Raw genomic sequence first — 17,169 nt, forward strand, 5'->3', positions numbered from 1 at the left:
GAGAGAGAGAGAGAGAGAGAGAGAGATAGATATGCATGGTTAGCCCGCATCTGTTCTGGCCATCGCATCTGAAGCACCAAGCGTATCATTGAAGTCATCTTGGATTTCAGCCCCATATGTGCCCCCAGAAGACTGCTTCTCCATCAGTGACCTAAGTGAGACTAGTCAATAAACCCAGCCAGCCGAGCCTAGCTCAGATTGTAGAATCATAAGCAAATAAATGCTTATTTTTTTTACGCTATTAAGTTTTGGGATATTTTGTTAAATAGAAGTAGATGCCGGAAATCCTCACTGACTTACAAATTTATTTTGTCCTTCAGAGACTGAAGATGAGTATTATTTTCTGTCATCTTTATTCTCATACCAAGGTACTGAGACCTCAGCCAAGGTGAGGTTCTAGGTCCTCTAGAAAAGGGAATTCAGAGAAATTTAATGGATTTGGAGTGTTAAAACTGGACAAATGAAAATTCATGTGGGATAAGAACATCATTTTCAACTATCTGAAGGCTGGTTTGGTAAGAGGAATATAGTTGCTTTTGAGAATTCAAGGCATGGAAAGATAAAAAATGATCAGAAGCCACATATGAGTAACGAAACTTTCCTCACATTTAAATTAAACATGGAATTGTCCTATGTAGTGGACTGTCACAAATGGCAGGGGCACCTGATGAAGACAACATACTCTCCATTGCTGGAGAGTCAGAGTGCTTTAACTTACCACCATGCTCAGATGCGTGGCAGTCATGGAGTCATGCTACTTGACCTTCTTTCAAGAAACTACTTATTTTTCAGCTGTGAGGAGTATAATTAGCTGACGGATATAGCTGCAGAACCTTTAGAATCCTTTGTAGCATTCGAGCTAAGGCAGTGCTCTTCAGGTTGTCTTCCAGCCATTGACAGAGCCTGGCTATTTCTGCCAGTGCAAGCCTCTCCTGTGCCCTGTCTTTGCTCTGCAGCTCTCCGTTATTAGGTTGGTCAAGACTTCCTGAGATCTGCACTGCATTTCTTATACTGTTCTCCTTGATTCTTCTTCTTACCGTCTTTCAGAAGCGTAGGATCTGCTTTGTGGTCTGAGAAGGCTTCCCATGCATTATCCTCTTCTCTTCCTCTTTATCATTCATAGGTGTTAGTCTTCAATAAACATCTTTATTCCTAAATTCTGGCTTAGCATCTGCTTCTGTTAGGATCCGAGCAAGATGCGATGGACAAAACTAAACTGAGAGATGGGTCAGTTTAGAAAAATTTTAAGGTCTCTTCTAACTCAGCAATCCTATAATATCATGCTGTTCCATCTAATGGCTCCCAGGTGGAGTTGGATAATCATTTTATAGCAATTCTAAGAAGTAAGGCAAGAAATACCTTTTGGGGTAGAGAAGGCACCTGTCTAAATCACAAACTTTATATTTTGGGAAATATTTTCTTCAAAATTGCAAAGGTGATTTGCATTTGGTCTTCAAATGTAATTCATTTGCTAATATTTGTAACAATCTGCAGTAATTTAAATCTATTAAACGGCACAAAAAGATGGAAATACATCGGTATCTAGTAAAAGATGTCTATGCAACACACATGTTTTCTGGACAGATAGCACCAATATTGAAGATGATTAAAGAAAGCAGTATAGAAAAAGTGTCAATTCTGGTGGTATTTATTATAATTTGGAAAATAATCTTCCATTGCATCCAGATCTTACATAATTAGCACATAACAAAGTAACAATAATAATCAGCTTTGAAATATGGACCCTATTAAATTATGCATCTCTTGAATATATGTGGAATTCCAGAGGAAATTAAAATGTACTGAAATTATCTTATTAATCTTGAGTTGGAATGAAGTTCCTTAAAGTTTTTTAATGTTGTGCTTATGTCAAATGAATGTAAAACAAATGCTTACTTTGAAGGTTTGAAATTAAAAAATTCAGAAGATATGATCATTAGGCCAGCCTGTGTTTCCCAGACCTCCTCTGTTTAGACAGGCAGCCAGAATATAGCATGCCTTTGTGGTCATGTGCACTCCGACTTCTCTCATGTTCTTTTGAGATAAATTCTGGAATCCCTGGGTATATCACGTGATATTTAGTAATCAGACATTGCTCTCATGGCACATGGAGTTTTTGATTTGCCTTCTATTTTTAAAGCCACCTTTATTGAGCCTCTATCATCTGCCAGATAGTACCCCAAGTTCTTCAAGTAAATTACCCCATTAATATCACAACAGTCATATTAGATGTGGGATATTATTGTTTCCATTTTGCACTCAGGAAATCTGAGCGTTAGAGAGGTTGAATAATATGACCCATGTCACTGTGGTGCATAAACATGGCGGTGCCTGGGTTTTAACTTAGCTGTGGCTGGCTGCAAGGTCTGCGCTGTCATAACTGTTGTGTTACCTTGACATTTCTGTTCTCCTACTTGCTTTTCTGTTCTGTCAGTCACTGAGAGTCAAAAGTGCCACTAGTCAGCATGGAAGACACTCTGCTGCTGCTGCTCTGCTGCCGTTGCGACACAGGCTGTGGATGCCCAAGGTGCAGGGAGCTGACGTGCAGGTAGCTGAAGGAACTCTCCTTGTTGCCAAACGTGCTGTTATCACTGACTGCACTGCTGCTGTCATTAGTGCTGCTGCCAACACTGCCAGCCCTGCTGACGCCTTGGGCTCTCGGGGTCTCAGGGTGATTCTGTAGACAAGCAGCTGCTTGTAGATTTCACTTGCTCATTACCTGTAGATCCTTTGCTGTAGGACTCAGGCTTACGTCCACGGAGCCTGGTATGGAAGACGATGGGAGGTATGTTTTATCTTCCCCAACATCTGGGGCAACTGGCCTTGAACCAAACACATGTACTTCGGTTCTCTTTTCTCTTTTTTCTTTAGAGATTTCTTTTCTTCAGAGGCTCTTTCTTCTTTCATGCAATGCCCCACCAGCCCTGGAAACATGAGCATAGACACTTGAACCTTAGAATGAACATAATTCAATCTTAATGTGGAAGCCCCACTACACTGGATATTTCAGTTTGAAAAATATAAAGAGCCCTTATATTTTATAATCATGAACATATACTTAGCTGTGCAAGAATTGAATCATGCTAATTATTAAAGAATTGCTATAAACATCTTTGGTCTCTAGCAAGGGTGGTTTCAGTTTGATTTGCATTATTTGTAAGAAAAAATAATTAAAAATAACCTTAAAAAGTCAAATCTTTCTTTGAAGCTCTATCAATATTCATACAACTCATATCAGAAGGCTTCCAGGGACAAGGTGATTTTGTTGGCGGGGTGATTCTTTTTTACTTTTGCTTCCAACCCTAACTCAAAAGGAGGGCACCGTTGTCTCAAAGCTGGAAAATAAGGAAATAGCATGAAAATTTACAAACATCAACTCGTTAAAAACATAAAAAATAAGGAATTTTTAACTGAGGGAAAAGAATGTCACATTGCAGAATTCTTTACCATCTTAACTGAAAGCAAAAACCTGTTTGAAGTTTTTAATTGAGAAAAGCATATGGGGGAAAAGAGCTCTTAGTTCTATGCTGGAAGTGTTTCTTTTTCTTTTCTTTTATTGCTTACATCTAGTGTAGAAAGAAAAAAAACAGTTGTATCAGGATCCTGGTCAGGATCCTCTTCTTAAGGACTGTTTTTTTCCCTTAGGGATAAAGCAGTCAATTTTCTTGTTTGAGTACAGTGCAAGCTTATATTTCCATTCTACCTGCCATAATAATTGAGAATTTTATGTTTTTTCTTCCAGTTTTATCAAGATATGATTAGAGTATCATTGACTTACAACACTATGTTAGTTTCTATTACACAGCATAGTGCTTTGATATTTCTATACATTTCAAAATGATAACCACGATAAGTCTAGTTACCATCTGTCACCCTACAGAGATACAGCATTATTATTAACTATATTCCGCACAGTGTACATTTTGCAAGGTGACTCATTTATTTTGCAACCAGAAGTTTGTACCTCTTTAATCTCCTTCACCTGTTTCACTTGCTTTATGTTTTATTAATTAAGAAAAGGGGGATTGGTAAATAATAACTTAAACACATACGTTTCTGACAGGGTGAGCTTCTTGATTCGTCAGATGTATGGATTTATAGAATGAATTTGCATTCAGTACTTTTATTTCCAGTAAATTGCATGAGGAATTTAGTTTATTTAATAAATGTAAATATGTGAATTTTGAATGTATTTATATATTTAAAGTTATCCTAATACATACACGTTAGGATGTTTTTTACGTGTGTAATGTACATTTTTTCTTAATTGATTTTTAAAAATTTTAAAATTGGAGTGAAAGAAAAATGTTAGTATATGAAAAACCTAATAATGTTATTGTGTTTAAACATCATACATAGATACATGTTTTGTTATTTTCTGAGATACATGCCAGAGTATATTGTAAAGAACTCTATCTCTGGATAAAATAAAATTCCAGAAGCAGTACAGAGAAAAATAAAATATAGTTGCCTTGTATTTCTGATCCTCCTTATTTTTTAGTTTTTAGTGAGGATTTATGCCTCTTCCATAAAGGTGCTAATGTTCTAATGTAGTTAAAATTGTAGAGGAAGAGCTCTTAAAAGTTTGTAGGATGACAAATGACATTTATAAATATTAGTGTCTATTAGTATTTAATATCCTTTCTGTTATCTGCACTTAATGTTTCCATTTCATTTCAACAGTATGTGTAAGAAATGGCTGATCCTTTGCTAGATAGTTTTATTCTGCCTTATGCTGTAAACCTGTTTAGGCAGATAAGGTTTGCAAGTAGTTGAATTCAGAGTTCATATTGGAGTAGACTGGTGGGAATATTTCTCAATAGCTTTTCAAGGAAATACTAACTACTTTATCCTATATATTGAAATTATTTTTATCTTTATTATATACAACCATAGAAAACTTGAGTTCATAAATCCTTAGAAAATTAAAACAGCAAAACAATGATTTGGAAAACAATCAATTAAACCATAAATGGTTTAGGGAATCCCTGGAAATGGAAATGCTACCGAATGCTACTACAGAGTGGATTTTTTTAATGTCTGAATTCAGTAACCTGTGAAGGGAGAACTTTTAAATTGAAAATAATGACAGCACCTTAATTATGGTGATTTTATTGAAAGCCTGCTACTGTAATAATAAGGTGCATTTTAGGTTTCCAGAGCCATGGCAGCTGTCAAAAACCAACAATTTTTCCCTGAGAATAGGTTTGGTGTAATGTTTTTCAAGGACAAGTTGCTCAGCTATTGTCTCAGTGAGCACACCTAGTTAATATTCAACAGTTTTCTTAATCAAAATTGTATGTCCTGCTCCCCAGAGTGTTTGTTAAAGTGATTGTATGTTTATCAGAGCCTTCAACAGCAGAAACAGAATATTCCTAGACGAGGTGCTGGTAATGAGAGCCTATATTTTCCCGGGGTGCTGATAAGAAATAGAAAATGCTGTCAAAATACATTGTTTGTAAAAAAAAATTACTATAGCTCAAAAAGTCAAACCTTTCTTTGAAGCCCTTGTACTTTCTATTACTTCAATTGTTTACCTAGGATAATGGGGCAGCAGGTGTATGGTGATATCCTACTATAAACTCCAGGAATTTCATGCCAGTGACCAAATAGTCTGGGGAGCTATTAATCATTGCTTCTGTTGGGTGACTGATTAAGGTTCTTCACAACACGTTTCCTTTAGATTACAGAAAGTTCTTAATGAAGTAAAGCTTGGGGGGGGCATTAGAGAGCTCAATCCGGCATTCTGCAAATTGTGGGGAAAGCAAGCGTTGCCAAAAGTAAAATAATGCAACAGCTAACGTTTTCCATGAGATACAGTGTCTAAGATGCCGGTTTTGTTACTGCTTTTGTTTTTACCTCAAATTATTTTATATTGCCAGGTGATACTGAGCTGGAAGCAGAGCTATCCTGTTGGGTATGACTTTTCTTTCCAAGGGTAGTACCTACCACTTAGACACACACGCGTGCACGTGTGCACACACCTTTTTCTCTTCCTCTCTCTCTCTCCCCTCCTTGAAATAATCAAGGATACATTGTTTGAAAAATACAGTCCCTGTAAAACTAAGAAGAACATTTTGTATTTTATTTGTTTTGTCTCCAGTTGAATTCTATGAGAAATGAAGTCTTCTGCGAACAGTTCATTTTAATTAGTATGTTGGTAGATTCTCCTGTAGAATCGTAACATTCACTAATAAAAAGTTTTCGGCCATTGTTTCACATAATAAAACGTGTACTTTGAACATTAATTAGGAAACAATGCACCTAAAACCCATCGGAGTTAATCTTTGTAAAATTTTATTTTTTGGGGGGGCTTCCCTGGTGGCGCAGTGGTTGAGAGTCTCCCTGCTGATGCAGGGGACACGGGTTCGTGCCCCGGTCTGGGAAGATCCCACATGCCGCGGAGCGGCTGGGCCCATGAGCCATGGCCGCTGAGCCTGCGCGTCCGGAGCTTGTGCTCCGCAACGGGAGAGGCTACAACAGTGAGAGGCCCGCGTACCGCAAAAAAATAATAATAATAATTTTTTTGAAGGTTACAGCCAGGGATATTGATCACTTCAGTGATACTGAGATAAGTACTGCACTTTGTGTATTGATCTTTGGTATAGAAAGATGGGCACATTAATGTAAAAATTGATTGTTGCTATGTATTTGAAACTTAAGCCACATTATTTGCTGATATTCAAAAATAACTCATTTACTTGGTATTGTTATGTGTAGTTAATTTCTAACTACTTTTTAGATAAATTGATCATTTCATAATTTATTCTAATTTGTAGCTTATAATTGTTTCAAAATGTGAATCACAGATTGATTTGATATGAGCTTTTGGTAGAATTGTGGATCAGTCAGTCCAACCAGGAGATGGAAACCATAGGAGGTTAAACAAGAGTTTAATATAAAAAATATAAAATATTATTAAATTGTGACAACAGAGTAACTGTGAGATATAGGGAAACTTATGCAATACCCAGGGGTCAAGGGAGTGTACCAAGGAAGGACAAACTTGGAAGAGGTTCGGATCTTTGGAGAAGAGGTATAATTCATCCCATTGGATAGCAGAGAAGTTTATGGGTTTGGTCACACATCTGGAGGTGGTCCCCAGTTGCTGGATAACGTGGCAGCAGAGAGAACAGGAGGAACCCTGGCAGTCAAACCAGAGATGGCGTGTCAGAGGGCGTGGGTCCCCTCCAGACTGCTCGTCGGGTAGAGTCCTCACTGCAAAGGAACTGAGGACCTGCAGTGGGACGATCAGGAGTTCAGACAGGTAGCACCCAGGCCTACGCAGACAATTCTGGCACTGGCGCGGGTTGTAAGATTGGCGAGGAGTCATGCATTCTGGGCTCCATGTGTGGCTGGGGTAGAGCTCCACTGAATGTGTTCACAGTCACATCCAGACCACTGATCTCCCCCCCCCCCACCAGCAGAAACCTCGGGAGAGCCCCTTCTTTCTCTAGCATCCCTCCAGCTTTCTCTATCAGGAAAGGTCAACACTGTGCTTATTATAAAGAAGAAATGCTTAAAGGAATTCCACTTATGATCACAGAGGCTATATCTATTGAAGGGTGCAGTCAGAGCTGGAGGGCAGTTAATTCATAACTGGCATACATTGCCTCTCATTTAGATGTAGTTGTAGTTAATGTTGTAACAAAACCGATAATTCAGTTACGAATGTCATGTTCTCTACAGGTGCCCTAGTTTTAGCCCCTTGTACTTGTCTATCCTGATTAGTCGCATTATCCATGTTTTCAGTAGCTGAGAGCTTAAGACTGTGCTTAGTTTTCACTGTATCTTGTTCACACACCATGCATAGCTCTCTGAAGTGGGATAGGAGCCCCTCTACATATGCCACTGTATGTATTCCCAAATTCTTTAGATTAAGTGTTTGAGCAACCTCAGTGGGAAAGACTCATGGAATATCAATAAACTCTATTCTAATTTGAGCTATTTAGATCTCTTTTATAAGCAAGTGAGGAAACTATTTACCCCTAGAGTCTGAATTAGAAATAGCACGCAGTTCATTTGGCAAAGCTAAAGAGCGATATTGATTTTGAGGCACTGAGGAACATGCAAGTGCATAGATGAGTTTTTTACTAGGTATTTTTTTCTCTGCTATTAGTACAACTATTATTGTAGTTAAGGTGAGAAAAAGTTATTATTAGTGACTGCTTCCTGGTGTTCTATAGATGCTATTATTTGCATTTATATTCATATACTGTTGTAATCATATATCAATGAGCTGTCAACTATGTGTATGTAAGAGAGAGGTATACAGGTATCTATGTGTCAAGGTGTTTAAAAAGATGTATACCAATTAATAATTCTTTCATAAAACTGGTTTATTGTGAACCACAGTAACAGCTGTGTGCTAAATCGCTCACAATATTTATGTGTGTTACTGCTTTAACATAGGAATTAACACTGGCAAGCAAATTTTTTTTCTAGCACCCAGGACATAGAACAGTTTTATTATAAGTGGTTTATTCTTTCTTAAGTTAAAGAAAAAAAAAGTCTTTGATGGAAATACTGTAATTGCTTGACAATTTGTTTTGTATTTATAATCTTTCCTCAGGGTGGGTGCTTTTTCTACCCCCTTTAGGTAAAAGAAGGAAGGAGGGAGTATTTTATCATACATGTTAAAAAATTTCCAACATGAATAAATCCAACAGATAAATTGCTTGCAATTACATTTTTAAAAGAGTGTTTCAGGAACATAAGCACTGAAAAGCTAATACTTAGTACAAATGGTTCATTTGTCGTGTGGAAAATAGGCGATGCTATAAAAGCCATTATGATCCACCCTTATAAAATGAGTAATGGAATAACTATAGGAAAAGAAATATGCTTTGCTGTGAAAGCATTTTCTGAAATCTTGTAACATTAAGGTAAAATCTACTAACCCTGAATTCAATACGTGATAATAAGGTCTATGAATTCATCTCCATCTACTATGAATATAACAAAGTATTAAATGTTGAGGGGGACGTAGGAGCAATATAAGATACTACTCCCAATTTTAAGGAGCTTGAAGTCTTTAGCTTTTTAACTGTAGATATTTTGTTTGTTTCTGCCACAGTACCAAGAAACGTACGAAATAATTGAGTCAAAAATACCTAACTCATTTAAACAAAAAAGAGTGAAGAAAGAATTAAATGATGAAAAAGAACATGGGGCTAATAAATGGTAGGTTATCAATTAACAGGCATTCACAAAATGCATCATTTCCGTGGCTCTGTGAACTTGAAGCTTGAAAACAATAAGTTTATTTTTCCTTTGGTTATAAAGGGTAACATGTAATTATACCATTTATTGAGTGTACTCTTAAGTACAAGACTGATATGCGCAGAATTGATTGTCTTTACCGATTTTTCCTCTAAGATACACATTATTTGGGACCTCTTAGTTTTAAACGGAAGTTCAGACACAACAGGAGATTTGCACATGGTCGCACAGCCAAAAGTATGAACAGAGATACCAATTCTGGTTTGCACATCCCCAAAGCCAGGCCCATTCCAGTACACAGTTTGGCTTCTAAAAGTTAAAAATAATTAAAGCATTTACTTCTTTAGATGTTAAGGAATTGATAATTTTAATAACTTCCATGTTGAATTTAAAGACTGAAAATTCAGCTGGTAATTTCTATTCGATTTATAGTCACTCAGCTTTTACTTCTGTTCCCTCTAAAGTAGTTGAAAACTAAAATGTGATATGAGTGAGCAAGGTGAATATAAATTTTGAAAATCATTTCTTTCCTAAATCTGGGAACCTTCCTTCTTCTATTGAGGCTTTCACTGGTATTTTTGTGTTTCCCTCATGGCTTGCCTAACAATTTTGTGTTGATTTCATCTTTGTGGCTTATTTCTAGATTCTTATTTCTCTAATGTGACTTCTTAAATATTACAGGAATGAAAATAATCATAATAGTGAATTTTCACATTTTCCTTCCATTTTCTATCATCTCATTATACCAATAAATATACTGAGTATTTTCAGGTTTATTTCTTACCTCTTCAATTAGAAAGTAAGCTACTTAAAGGTTGTGTCAGCATTTTCTCTTAATGAGGGAGGCTGTACACAGAGGTTACTTATATAATAAATATTATAGATTAAACATCTGATTATTCTATGAGTAGGGGGAGTATTATGAAATCAGGTTTTGGTAATTCTAACAAGATGTTTGATAGACTTGGTTTCTGAACTTCTTGACAAGATTAGTCCATTATGATAATATGCATATTTTGCAAGTTTGGAATAAGAAATATTGCATTCTCTTTAGTAAGAGCCCTGACAAATGGTCCAACATTAGAAAAATTCATCAAATTTTTTACAGTGAGGTGGTGTGATATCGGGAAGAGGTTAAATGCTTTGCCAGAAGGATCCAGAAGCAAGTCTAAGCTCTAAAAATTCCTTAGTAATATGCATCATGGCTGAGTGAATAGAGAACGAGCTTTAGAGTTACATGACCTGGGTTTGAATTCCAGCTCTATCATTAGCTATATGAATTTAGCCAAGTTAAGTAATCTCAGTAAACCATGTTTCTTAATCTACGAAATAAAAATAGTAGCATCTCTCACTATAAGGTTTTTGTGAGGATTAACTAGAATAATAAATGAAAAGTATCTGGAACAAAGAAGTTGCTGAACAAATGCAGCTACTTTCAGTTTTAAATATCAAAGTTTATTTGATGCAGATTATTTGATGTACTGAAGATGATTAATTTTCTGAATATTGTGGGGAGAAAATCAAAGAGATTTTAACTATCACAGAAAGCCTACTTGTTCCCTAGTATGGCTATTAAAAACTGTGATTAGCATTTTAAATTCTATTTTTAAGGTAAACATGTACAGTGACTTTTAGTTCTTGGGAAAATTTAGTCTGATGTTGTTTTGGGCTCTTAGGTTAATTAGTCTCTTCATCTGAAAGAGTTAAGCTGCTGGTGACTGACCTTTTCTCTAAGCTAATGGGTGTGTTAGGATCTTTAATCTGCTTCCTTTTAGTTTCCTTCTCATAAGTCACAGAGTTCAGGAATAAGACATTCTTTGGTGAGTGTGTTTATTACATGCTCGTATAACAGCCCATTGTTATTTAAGAATTAACTGTAGAGTTTTTATTCCTATGTATTATAAAAATCAGAACAATTGTACAAAAATGAGTATTATACATCAAGGTAATATTTGTGTTACATTTTCAAGTGAGTGTATTGATCTATATGTGAAGAATTTTTAGTTGAAATAGTGTAGTGATTTTGACCCTCTTACTGAGTTCCTTCAGGCCAACTTCATACATTCTCTCTTCCTTCTGGTGTTTGTAAAATGGTCAATTGCAATGATTATGTTCAGCTTTGAAGTGCTAGGCCTATCGATCTAATAAAAATGTCCCAGAACACATTGTGAAATATTTTTAACCAGAAGGACTCTAGTAACCTAGAGAAATTGGACAGAACAAGTAACTTAACTTTTTTTTCTCAGGGGATAAATATAGACAGAAGTTATAGAGAAGATGATTAAGACTGATCTCTAAATATTCAGTCATCCTAAAATAGTTATCCCTCTCACAGAAGGGAGCATTACTATTTACTAGGATTACAAACCAATTGATCACCTGACATCTTGTGGCTGATTGTGGGTTGGTGAGGGAATGAAAAAAGCCTTTATGAAGCATTGGCATTTTCACAGTTGCATTTCACAGATAACAGTTTTGATTTTCAGCACTTTTTGTGCTTAAAAATAATGTGTGTTTGTTCGTGTGTGTATCTTAACTTTGAACATGAGAAAATTAAACCTCAGACAAGTCAAATATTTTTCAAGGTCACATAGTTTAAAATTGACAAATGGAATTTCAACCCAGTTTAGTCTGATTTCAAATTCTCATCTTTGCTGCCATGTATCTTTGTTTCTGAACTTCATTATAATTTTAAGTGCCTTGCTGACTGAATTACAAATGAATATGTTTGTCTTGTTCTCAAAAAAAATTCATTCATTTCTGTAATATTGAGTGTCTGCTGGTGCTTAGTATTTTAGTCACTAGGGATACAGCAGTGAACAAGATGGACACAACCCTTGCTTTCAGGAAGATTATTTTCTAGTTGGAAGGACACCAATAATCAGTTCAGAAAAAAAGCAATAAAAATATCAGGTATTCAGAAGTTCAGTGGTAGAAAATTAAAATGAGGTAATGTGGCTGAGAGTGACTGAGCAGCCTCTTTGGATTGGTTAGTCAGGGAAGGTCTCCTAAGGATGTGATATTTAAAACAGGTTTTACTGGCCAAAAAGAGTCAGTCACATGACATCTGAGACTGGGGAAGGAGGTTGTTAATCAGGGCAAAGAACCTAAGTGTTCCTGATAGAAATAGTAGAGTGGTTCCTGATAGAAATAGTAGAGTGGTGGTGATGAGGTTGGAAGGCAGGCCTGGGTCAGGTCACGTAAGGGTATAGAATTTATGTGCAACTAGAAGCAACCATATGGAATTAATCAGAAAATGGACATGAAGGTAACTCTTGTGTGTCTGTGGAGTGTGATTGTGGAGGCAAGGATTAGATGTGGGTGGTGAGTAAAAAGAGGGATCCTGTTGGAAGCATTAATATTGTTAAAATGACCATAGTACCCAAAGCAATCTACAGATTTAACGTGATCCCATCAAATTACCCATGACATTTTTCACAGGACTAGAACAAATAATCCTAAAATTGATATGGAACCATAAAAAACCCAGAATTGCCAAAGCAATCCTGAGGAAAACTGGAGGCATGACCCTCCCAGATTTCAGACAGTAGTACAAAGCTACAGTAATCAGAACAGCATGATACTGTCACAAAAAACAGACATGGATCAATGGAACAGAATAGAGAGCCCATAAATAAACCCACACACCTACGGTCAATTAATATTTGACAAAGGAGGCAAGAATATACAATGGAGAAAAGACAGTCTCTTCAGCAAGTAGTGTTGGGAAAGCTGGACAGCTGCATGTAACTCAGTGAAGCTAGAAAATTACCTCATACCATACACAAAAATAAACTCAAAATGGCTGAAAGACTTAAATATAAGACATGACACCATAAAACTCCTAGAAGAGAACATAGGTGAAACATTCTCTGACATAAGTCTTAGCAGTGTTTTCTTAGGTTAGTCTCCCAAGGCGATAGAAATAAAAGCAAAAATAAACAAATGGGACCTAATCAAACTTACAAGCTTTTGCACAGCAAAGGAAACCATAAACAAAATGAAAAGACAATCTACAGAATGGGAGACAATAATTTGCAAACTATGCAACCTTCAAGGGCTTAATTTCCAAAGTATACAGATAGCTCATACAACTCAATAACAGAAAAACAACCAAATCCAAAAATGGGCAGAAGACCTAAATAGACATTTCACCAAAGAAGACATACAGATGGCCAATTGGCACATGAAAATATGTTCAACACCACTAATTATTAGAGAAATGCAAATCAAAACTACAATGAGGTATAACCTCACACTGGTCAGAATGGCCATCATCAAAAAATCTACAAACAATAAATGCTGGAGAGGGTGCTGAGAAAAGGGAACCCTCTTACACTGTTGGTTGGAATGGAAATTGATACAGTCACTGTGGAGCACAGTATGGAGGTTCCTTAAAAGACTGAAAATAAAGTTACCATATGATCCAGCAATCCCATTCCTGGGCATATATCTAGAGAAAACTTTAATTCGAAAAGATACATGCACCCCGATGTTCATCGCAGCATATTACAATAACCAAGATGTGGAAGCAACCTGAATGTCCATGGACAGATGAATGAATAAAGAAGGTGTGGTACACACACACACACACACACAATGGACTATTAATCAGCCATAAAAAATAATGAAAATGCCATTTGAAGCAACATGGATGGACCTAGAGATTATCATACTAGGGAAAGTAAGTCAGAGAAAGACAAATATCATAGGATATCACTTATATGTGGAATCTAAAGTATGATACAAATGAACTTATTTACAAAACAAACAGACCCACAGACATAGAAAACACACTTATGGTAACCAAAGGGGAAAGGGGGTGGGGGAGGGATAAATTTGGAGTTTGAGATTAGCAGATTCAAAATACAGTATATAAAATAAACAGCAGAGACCTACTGTATAGCACAGGGAACTATATCAATATCCTGTAATAAACCATAATGGAAAAGAATATGAAAAAGATTATACATATATATGTATAACTGAATCACTTTGCTGTACACCAGGAACTAACACAACATTGTAAATTAACTATACTTCAATAAAAAGAAAGAGGAATCCTGGATAACCCCATTGACTTTTTTTAGTATTTTGGTGGATGATGGTGCAGTTTATTGAGAAGGGAGAACAGATTTGATGGTTGGAGTGAGAAAGTCACGGTTTATTAGGGTCAAATTAAGTTTAAATATTAGGTTGAACCATGTGAAATTACTTGTATTCAATTTTTGACTGTCAAAAGTGATAATTTCTTATAGTTCAACCTAATACTTAATAGACATTCTTGCAGAGATTTAAAATAGGCCACTGCACATATAAGTCTGAAGTACTAGAGGCAATCTGGGATGAATACATAGATTTTGAGAGTCATCACTATGGGAACAAATGAGGTTAAAAAAAAAAAAAAAAGTATGTAGATATAGCAAAGAACAGGGTCCAGGATGATCCAGAGTGGAAGCAATATGAATTATATGGGTTGGCAAGATGGGGGAAGTTACTAATTAGGTCCTTTTCTTTGCCTGTTTGTGATTATCTGACCCTCATTTACTTGTGTGTATTTTTGTTGGTATCTGAATGTGAAACCTAACCTCTATTTGCTTACACATTTTGCATCCTATTGGTTAAGTGAGCCTTGGGCTATTTTGAAGTGTTTTGTATTTTATTTTATTTTATTTATATTTTATTTTTTAAAATAAGATTCATGTGTGGTACAGTGGAGTCTGGGGGATAAACAGATGGTGGAGATGATAAATAAAACTTTCATAGCCAAAATGGCTCTTTCTTGCTTTATTTTTTTGCCAAGAATGTAGCTTTCCCACCTGTGTCAACATGCATGTGCGCGCACGCACATGCACACACACACTCAAATCATCAAAAACATGAATTTAGGATTCAGTATAACTTTTGATTTTTTCCTACCAAATATACAGTATATTTGGGGGCATTTAAAAAAGTATCTATGCATCATTAATCAGAAACTAAATCAGGTTAGAAACTAAAAGAATATACTGGATATAGAAAACACTTTTACGAGCCAGTAGTTTGGGTTTACATATAAATGTTTTAACTGCATATTACCAGAGTTAGTTATCAAAATTGATATGTGCCTCAGCAAACAATGGGCAAGAAAGTGCTATCAAATTTTGATCTATTACAGAGCTAGGAAAGGTAAAGGAACTAGTTACAGTTGTTGATACATACTGGTTACTATCTGAATAATAATTCACAATAATCTCAGGAAATTATAGATAGAAAATATAGCCTAGCAAAAGTATTGAAGAAAAACTTGCTGTGAAAAATGGAGTGCTCTGAATACTAAACTAACACTTTTCACACCATCAGATTTTATTTTAAAGTATAATTTTGCAAAGAATTAAATTATTTGTTGTAAAAATGGGATTCCAATCTGAAAAATAACTTTAAAAAGTAATTTAAAATTTGTATTACTACTTCTCCAGATTTATGGTGAATTTTGAAAACATCTGTTTTTATCCCAAGAGAGAATGGAAGTTACCATCATAGCAAATGTAAATCTAGACTAGATAAACATATAAAATTAGAAATATATAATAAACATATTACATATTTATAGGGAGATATTGGGGATACTAAATGGATTGTACAGTTTTCATATGTAGTATCTATGAAATATATATATGAAAAAAAATATATAGACTGTCTTTTCCCCTTTCATTTTGAAACCATCTGGTTCCTATTTATGTTTTGCTTGCTTTAAAGGAAAGCATAATTGATCTGATTTTTAGAATGAAGCAGTTTCTCATCATGTATTAGAGGATGTCATTTACTATAAAATTTCCAACACTGCCAACATATTTTTTTGGTCAAAAAATGTAACAGAGAAAACAAAATTTAAAAAATTATTTTCGTTGTTTACATTTCCAAAATGAAATACTGGCGGGGTGTATATTAGGTCATAACATAGTTTGAACAAATTGGCAATCATATTTAATTGTTTTATTGATGATTAGGTTTATAGGTCTCATAGTTCTTCTGTATGTAAGTGTTGAAAGTGAAAAATATGCAAATAAACAACCTAACCTTACACCTGAAGGAATAGAGAAAGAACAAGCAAAACCCAAAGTTAGTAGGAGGAAATAAATCATAAAGATCAGAGCAGAAATAAATGAAATAGAGATGACGAAAACAATAGAAAAGATCAATGAAACTAAAAGGTGGCTCTTTGAGAAGATAAACAAAATTGATAAACTTTTAGCCAGACTCATCAAGAAAAAGGGGGAGAGGGATCAAATCAATAAAATCAGAAACAAAAAAGGAGACATTACAATGGACATCACAGAAATCAAAGGATCATAAAAGACTACTAGAAGCAACTATATGCCAAAAAATGGACAACCTAGCAGAAATGGACAAATTCTTAGAAAGGAACAATCTCCCAAGAATGAACCAGGAAGAAACAGAAAATATGAACTGATCAGTCACAAGTACTGAAATTGAAACTGATTTAAAAACTTCCAACAAATAAAAGTCCAGGACCAGATGGCTTCACAGGCGAATTCCATCAAACATTTAGGGAAGGGTTAATACCTATCCTTCTCAAACTATTCAAAAAAATCTCAGAGGAAGGAATACTCACATACTCATTCTGTGAGGCCTCCATCACCCTGATACCAAAACCAGACAAAGATACCACAAAAAAAGAAAATTATAGGCCAATATCACTGATGAACATAGATGCAAAAATCCTTAAGAAAATACTAGCAAACCACATCCAACAATACATCAGAAGGATCATAAACCATGATCAAGTGGGATTTATCTCAGGGATGCAAGGATTTTTCAATATCTGTGAAGCAACCAGTGTGATACACCACATCAACAAACTGAAGAATAAAAACCATGTGATCATTTCAATAGATGTAGAAAAAGCTTCTGACAAAACTCAACATCCTTTTATAATAAAAAATC

General features: G+C 35.5%; 1 protein-coding gene across 4 annotated transcripts in view; it reads left to right on the forward strand.

The window, feature by feature from the left end:
- The window catches only part of CCSER1 (coiled-coil serine rich protein 1), a 1,246,259-nt gene that overhangs the window by 87,183 nt on the left and 1,141,907 nt on the right, over positions 1-17,169 (forward strand). Inside the window, exon 1 of one of the 4 annotated variants that reach the window (XM_029234579.1) lies at positions 8,869-9,183. The exons of the other annotated variants lie outside the window; for them this stretch is intronic. The gene's annotated coding sequence lies outside the window, so the exon portion shown is untranslated. Of the gene's footprint in view, positions 1-8,868; positions 9,184-17,169 lie in introns of those variants that run through there. 4 annotated transcript variants of the gene reach the window in all.

This window comes from Monodon monoceros, unplaced genomic scaffold (assembly GCF_005190385.1).
Source record: "Monodon monoceros isolate NGI ecotype Baffin Bay Population unplaced genomic scaffold, NGI_Narwhal_1 Super_Scaffold_20, whole genome shotgun sequence".
In the NCBI taxonomy this organism is placed as follows: domain Eukaryota; kingdom Metazoa; phylum Chordata; class Mammalia; order Artiodactyla; family Monodontidae; genus Monodon; species Monodon monoceros.